Source organism: Neolamprologus brichardi, chromosome 23 (genome assembly GCF_056152115.1).
Source record: "Neolamprologus brichardi isolate AB-2024 chromosome 23, ASM5615211v1, whole genome shotgun sequence".
NCBI classification, from domain to species: domain Eukaryota; kingdom Metazoa; phylum Chordata; class Actinopteri; order Cichliformes; family Cichlidae; genus Neolamprologus; species Neolamprologus brichardi.
In genome coordinates, this window is record NC_142125.1 from 18825911 (window position 1) to 18833957 (window position 8047).

Consider the following 8047-nt stretch of genomic DNA (forward strand, 5'->3'; position numbering starts at 1 on the left):
TCCAAGACGTAGGACACATCTCAGGTTTTAAATAAGGTTTCAAGAGCCAAGGAGTGGTTTTAAGGAGTTATGAAAGAAGTTTTAGGTCTCTGCTTAAACCAAAACATTTTCGTCCTAGGGCATCGAATGCTCCAGTTCTGTCAGATGCTGTTTGGTTCTCTCCATCATTGCCACTGGCAGTGGGAATATTGGTTTCTGAGAGATAATGGCACACCTTTAAAAAATGACAAGTCACATGAAGGTTGGAGAGTTGGAGGTGTGGTTTGTCAGTAGAGCATAGTTCCTGTCCTTATAGGACCTTTATGCTTGCTTTGCTTTTTTTGTTCCCACTTTCTTTTTTACTTTCACTTGCTGGTAAAGTTTGGGACTTAAGCCTAAACCTTACCAGATGGTGAAAGGAAGGAAAAGATGGTGACTTGGGGTATGGCATTACTTGACATATGAAATATGACCCTTATTTGCTGTTTTTCAAATTGACAGTGTGGAGTCATTCACAATCTTAGTTTTTTTATGACCTATGAGTTACAGACCCGTCTCATTATTACTACAACCCAGTGCGTCACTTGGGTTCCCTGCACTTAAATTTGAGACGCTGGAGGCTTTGACAAAAGGGCAAAATTTGATGCCGTTACCAATAGATCACCCACCCATAAGCTGAGCTTTTTGAGTACTTAATGGCCTCCCATAAAAATCCCTGTCAGATTGTTGTAAATGAGATATGAGAAAGAACAGATCATTTGTTCGTCACAGTGCTAGAAGCTGTGTGTTTTTGCATGGACAAGGTCAGATGCAGCAGCTATAAATATCTGTATTATCAGAATGATGCTGCAGCTTTTTTTGTCTTTCCTTGAGGGAAAAACAGAACATGAAACGGTTATTACTATTATTACGTTTCTTGCCTCCCTACTTGAAGAAGAAAGACACGAGGCATTTTTTTATGAGACTTTTTATTAATGTTAAGCTGGTTGAGGCTTGAAACCAGAACACGTGTGGCTGTTGGGAAAAGAAACTCAGCAGCTGCATGGTGGTTAGTTTGGTGCCGTGGCCTCAGATATGGGGGAGAACACAGCAGAAGGAAATGATATGGAGTTAGTCATTAAGACACTCCAGACAGATTTACAGAGCTGTAATGGTTTCACATTGGTTTGGTCAGACGTCTCCAGAGTCTCTAAAACTGTGTGAACAAATAGTTTACCATGACCCCTGACTCTGTTTAATCTGTGTCATTATGAAGTCCATGATGTTTTGATTGTCTGATTGCTGGGCCAAAAATATTCAAGGTTTTGTTATCCTTTTCCTTCTTTCTCATTTTATCTCTCTCTACTAATTTGTTTAGCTATGGATCTTTTTTGTTTCAGGAAAAGTTGCTCAATGTTTAAATTATGGAATGACTACACCTGTCATTTTTTTTCTGGTCATATATTGCTGGTCTATTATGTCCAGTCAACATGTCTTATCTGTTGGTGAATCTGAATGTGAATTACTAACATTAGTCTTTTTTGTTGTTAGCCACAAAAATGTTCCTGGTTCCATGTTGGAAAAACATGGGCCTATCTTCCCCCACCATGCTCCCTGCTGCTGGCTAATGCCCTCAACTGTAGATGCACTGGTGGTTCTCAGCGTCCGGGGCTGCTTGGCGGGGTCTTGCGCCCGTGGCTTTGGTCCACTCTGGCTGAGTAGACTGGCCTGGGGCTCTCCTCAGCTCATTTCAGGATGGTGGTACAGCTGACCCTCCAGTGGTCTCACGTTCGGGGGGGCCTCTAGATGTCTGGGGCCTGGATCTCCTCCATGCCTGCTTCATGTCCTATGGGGTTAGTTACATGGAGAAACTTTTTGAATACAAGTGCGCTCGCTCACACAGGTGTGAACATGGGTGCTCACAGACACACACTATATTTTCCTTGGCTGCTGCCTCAAAGCATACTGGGGTTTTTTCTTTGATGGAAATGAATGGCATATGTTATAGATTAAGAAACACATTGGTGGTAAAAGAAAAAATATAAAAAAAAGAAAAGAAAGAAACAATTGATGACTTTTGTTTCTGTGCTTATTTTGCATTTTCTTTCATCTCTTTTTGTAGGTACTGCTTTGAAGTCATCCTCTTCTTAGTCATCCTAATCTTGTGTCTAAGCAGGCATTCTTTCTTTTTCTGGTAATTTTAACTATTTTTTGCTCATTTTTCCACCATGAGGATGTCGATGAGGATGTCCACTTTCGCATTTCTGAGGAAAAGATTTTTGCAGATATCTTCCATTACCTGGAGGTGCTCTTCAGGATCATCAAGCCTCGCAAGTTCGCAAAATTATCTTGCTTTGAATGGCCAGAAGCATAAAAATCAAGTTCCAAAGACCATGTGACATTTGGTTTAGGAAGGAGTTTGTTTTCTAGTTGCTGTCCACATGCTCAACTGTGTTTGGGTAAAACAATGAGGTCAAAGCTTCTCCTTACTTGTTGGCTCTGCCATCATTTTTATGTTAGTGTAATAACTGAATAAGTTTCAAAATTTATGAAGTGCTTTTTAAACCACTAGGATGAAAGTGCACCAAATAAATGCAAATCATGAATGTTTAATCCCACACAATGAATGAGAGTGAAGAACATTGCCACATTCTATACACTTGTTATACTTTGATTTCAGGTCAATCCCATGTGGTTATGAATTTGGATACATGTCCTGTGTATGTGTGCCTGTGCTCTACTGGCAGCAAATATTTGTGTGTGTGTGTGTGTGTGTGTGTGTGTGTGTGTGTGTGTGTGTGTGTGTGTGTGTGTGTGCGTGTGTGTGTGTGTGTGTGTGTGTGGAATGATAACACGGAATGAATCTGGCGTAACGGAACGCTTTCAGTCATCTCACTCATCACAAAGAAACTGCAGCACTGTGAACATGACAGATGTTTTCATCTGTTTATTCTCTTAACAAGTTGGCTTTGATTTTCTCTTTCTGGGGCCTTTCTAAATTCTTTCTTTCTTCTTAGTATTTTTGAAAAGAAAAGTCACATCGAAGAGGCAACAACTGACAAGCTTTGACAAAGAAGCTGCCTATCTTTCTTAATCTTTAGGACTTTCATGTGTTTAAGTCTGCAACATGTCCGAAATAGTGCATATCAACAGCATCATATCCTGAATATCGTGCTTATGTTGAAGATAATGTTTCTTTAATGGTTACCTTCCTATTTGGCTGATTGGCTTCATTAGATGATTAGACTAAATCATACCAAGTGTAACAGCTACCAGGGTAATTAGTCTGTGTGTTACTGATGTTCTTATTTGCAAAATTTTATCTAAAGCCGCATCAGTTTTCATTGTTTCTTTCTTTATGCTGAGTTTGCGATGGAGCCTGTATTGCATTGTGTGGTATAACTCCAGAGTTCACTAGTATTGGTCACAGTGTGCATTAAACTTTAAAATCACCTGCTCTGAATTTTCCTGAAAGAGTCCTACAAATAAAATCCTCAGTGTTCCTTTGAAGGCTCCTGAAGTTCTGGTGATAAAAAAAAAGTATTATTTTATTTATGTGATTTATGTGCCTCGTGCGACCCTCTAGGGGAGAGGACTTTTTAAAGAATTTGGCCCAGAGAAAAATCTTTTGGATGATCAATGTTGGTGGCTTTGGTTGGAAACACTTTCCAGACTACAATAGACTGTGGCATTTTGAAGTCCCATTAAGATGAGTATGTCAATAATTTTTGAAGAGCAAAGAGGTTTCATCACATGTTCCTTTGTAGCCACTGGGTGTACCATCTTCATGGCTCAGAGCAAGCAGAGGAATTTGTGTTTGAGTTTTTATGTCACTAAAAAAAATTTTGTAGAAGTTGGCTGCAAAACTTTTAGGCATTTTTAAAATGTTAGTTTTCTAGTCTTTCAAACAAGCCTGAAACTGCATGATGAAGCCATCACATCTCTTTACTTAAAGCTGAACTGGTCCAATAAACCTGGGAAATGATATTCTTCATTCTTATTAACCTTTGATGAACTTGACTGGATATATTCGTTTAAGTCTACCTTCCAGTATTTAGATTTAGAATTGGACTTTTTTTGACAATGAAAATTAAAGTGTACCAAAGTAAAATATTTCTAAATAAACATACTTCAGCAACACATAAAATCATCTTTGCTACACCAAAGAGCAAATTTTATTTTTTACTTTCATGCCTTGATAAATACACGATAAATTTTAGAGCTCCAGGCCCAGTGGTTATTCAAGATTCAAATGTTCTAATTTATCTCTGAATTATGAGGCTAACATGGTATTTAAGACATTTGAAGTGTTATTCAAGTTTTACGTTCATCCAGTCTTTTATTGGGGTTCAGGAAGTCTCAAGGCAACCTTGTGTATCAAAATCAAGTACGTCTTTGATCTACAAATTTCTTAAAGAACATCCCAATGCAATTAATTTTGAGTATACGCCCAGGCTTATACATTATGTCTGTTCAAGTTTCTCTGTAGCTTAAAAAGGTATTATGGAGGGTATCTTGAGGAGGTTCTGGAAGCATGCTTACTGAAAACAAAGTTCTTATGGGAGTCCAGAGGTCCCTCCGATATCAGGGCCAGTTGAGGTTAAAAGGTTTGAAGTGTTTTTAAAGACATGTAATGGGCTCCTTGGGGAGGTTCCAGAGGTTCTTGGTAATGTTCCAAAGCAGGGAATGTAGTAAAAGCTGCAGTATTGTGGTACAGGTCTGGATATGTACTAAGCAGAATTAATGACCGTGAGAAAACTTTGTCTGTACTGCAATGACCTGCATGAATAAACAGCTTTCACTTGGAGATACAGGACATTATTCCTTTGCGGCCCTCCCACTAAACCCTGTATAAATACAGGTTTAAAAAAAATTACTTCTCTCGCTCATACATATATACACAAACACACACATGCCACATTTACACATACATATGACCTTGCAATGTCCCCCACATACATTCCTGATAAATCCTGATTCCTAGTAAATCCCCATTCCTAAACAAGAGTGCATGAGCTAATGTGGAAATGTGTTTACATATACAGTCCAACACACACATTTAGAGCAGCTGAGTGATTTGATATCTGATAGAGCAGATGAACAAATAAGGGTGGAACTTTGAGTACAGGCTGCCAGTAGATGTGTGTTTTTAAATTTGAACCATTGTTATTAGATTTCAGTTATTATTTCTGTACAGCCTTATCTAGTTGAGGTAAAATTTAATGCATCCATGCATCCTGGTTTTCATGCTGTGAAAATGCTATTTAGATACCAAAGCACTGGGTACCCCTTAGGATCCTTTTTAGATGTGCAGGATAACTGGATGTCAATAAGACTTCTTGTTGGAACTAGACGCCATTAGAGGGAGAAATTTGTTGTTTATAGGAAAGATAAATTGGTCCCAAGATAACCTGTATTCAGGAGAAAAGCCAGACTTACGGATAGAAGTCAACTCAGAACAGGGGAGCTTCATCACTTCTGAGGTGGGAAACCAGGGCTTTACTCTGTAGCCAGACCTAGGATGGAAGCTCACTGGGGAGTGTTTGTTGGGTGGGCCTGAATCCATCTGACTCAGCAGGACAGAGGTCAAAAAAATGACCATCACCTACAGGGGACAGAACCTCAATACTATGAAGACAGAATGCCAGGCAAAGACAGAAGCCTGGACATGTTCACCTGAACATTTTAGACCCGTGATGCCTCATATAATTGTGCGACTATGAACAGGGTTTTCTTCTTCTTCTGAAAAATTTGCCAATACGGTACTACTTGCATTTTAATGTGACTGTTAGTTTGTAATAAAAACAACTTGAAAAAAGTTCAGAGTTTTTTAGTTTTAAAGACATATTTTAAAATAAAATTGTTTTGAACATGGATTAATCACAACTGCTAGAGGAGACTAAATAATAAAACAGGTCATGATAACCTCCTGCCTAAAAACTAAAAAATTTTTATGATAGTTTCATTTTAATAGAGAGACACAAATATCAACCAAAACTCAATCAGACAAAATGCATTTCATTAAATTATGGCTTGATTTGCATGTCATTGAGTAAAATATGTATCCCCAAGCAAAACATGACTTAGTACTTGGTCCGGAAAACCTTGTTGGCAAGAACAGTGGGAAGTCATTTCTCATAGTTGGTCAGCCAGTTTTGTCACATCTCAGGAAGGAATTTGGCCCACTCCACTTTACAGAAACTTGATAAATCCTTTAAGTTCATCAGCTGCTGCTTGATAGTTCAAAGCTTCAGCTTCCTCCACAAATTTTTTTACAGGACTGAGATCAGGAGACTAGCTAGACCACTCAATGACCTTAATGTACTTTTTTCTTTAGCCACTCCTCTGTTCTCATGGTGGTATGTTTTGGGTCATTGTCATGCTAGCAGACCCATCCACAAATCTTCACTGTTCTGGGAAGGAAAGGAGGAGGTTCTTGTCCAAATTTTTATGGTACACGTTCCGACCCATTGGCCTCTCAATGTGATGAAGTTGTTCTGTACCCTGAAGCAGCGGTCCCCAACCGTTTTTGCACCACGGACCGGTTTTTGTCCGACAATATTTTCACGGACCACCCTTTAAGGTGTCGCGGATAAATACAACAAAATAAAACCAGTACGGGTACCAAAAAAAAGAAGATTTATTCATAACACATGGGAAAAGACCCAGGGAAACTGAGTTAACAATAGAAAAGATAAAAAAATAACGATAAAAAACAATAAAAACCCTGAAAACCATAAATTTCACACCTGAGCCTCAACTCTTGTGGCCCAGTACCAAAGACTCATGGACCAGTACTGGTCCATGGCCCGGGGGTTGGGGACCGCTGTCCTAAAGCACAATGCACCACCCTGTGAGGGTGGTGTTCTTTGGGTCATACTGAAAACTGCGGGTGCCAGAGAGCTTGATTTTAGTTTAACTAAACCACAGAACTTTCTCCCAAACCATCAATGCCTAATTCAGATGTTCAGTGTCAAACTTAAGATGGGCCGGTACATGTGCCTTTTGACCAGGGGAAAATGTAAAGTGACACTTGCGCATTACACTTGACAAGTTTTTACCAATGTCTTTCTTGTGACTGTAGTCCCACCTGCTTTACATCATTGACAAGATCCTCTCATATAGTCTTGGGCTGATCCACCATGATTAACCCCAAGATCTTTCATGAAGCTCCAGACCAGATTGATGGTGACTTCTATTTGAGACTAATTGCACCAAAAGTTGTTGACTTTTCACCAAACATCTTGTTGATGGTTTTGTAGACCATTCCAGCTTTGTGCAGGTCTACAGTCTTGTTCCTGATGTCATTTGATTGCTCTTTGGTCTTGCCAATGTTAGTAGAGAGGTTGGAATAGAAGAAACTGAATATGTGGACAGGTGGTCTTCATACAAACAACATGTTAAGATTAGGAGTATCTGTAAGTGATTGGTTGATTGATTGTAATCTGTGTTCCATGCGTGCACACAACTAATCAGTGACTGACTGCACTCAATAGCATGCAAATCAATTTTGAACTTTTATGTCATATGAGTTTTGTGTTAAAAAAAAAAAAAAAGAAAATACTTGCAAATGCTTCAAGACCTCTGTTAGTGTTCCCAGTCTCCACAGACGACATGTTGTTGGCCTATTTATGTGCAGTTTGATATTTAAAAGGTTTAATATTCCAACAACACCTCCTTACAAATGTGTTTTTGCATTGGTGCTGGCATAGTCTGAGGTGAAAAACAGACAATGTCACGGTCTGTGTTGGCAGACCGTGGGGATGTGGGGAAAGGAGGGCCCAATCGCGGTACTCTGCGATGCAAACAGTGCTCTTTATTTACAGTGAAAACTGTACACACAATAATACATCCCTGTGTGCTCCCGACTTCCACTCCGTGTCTTCTCCCAGTGTTTGTGCTCGTGTGTCCGCTCCCTCATGCCAGTGCACTCTGTGTCTGCTGCCCTCTAGTTCCAGCAATCCTCCTGGGAAAAACCCAAAACCTCTCTGCTAAACAGCCACCACAAAACAAAAGAAAAACCCAGTTCAATAGCCCAACCCCCGGTCCAGTGGCCGCAAACACAGTTTTGGAGGCCGACCCGGAGGAC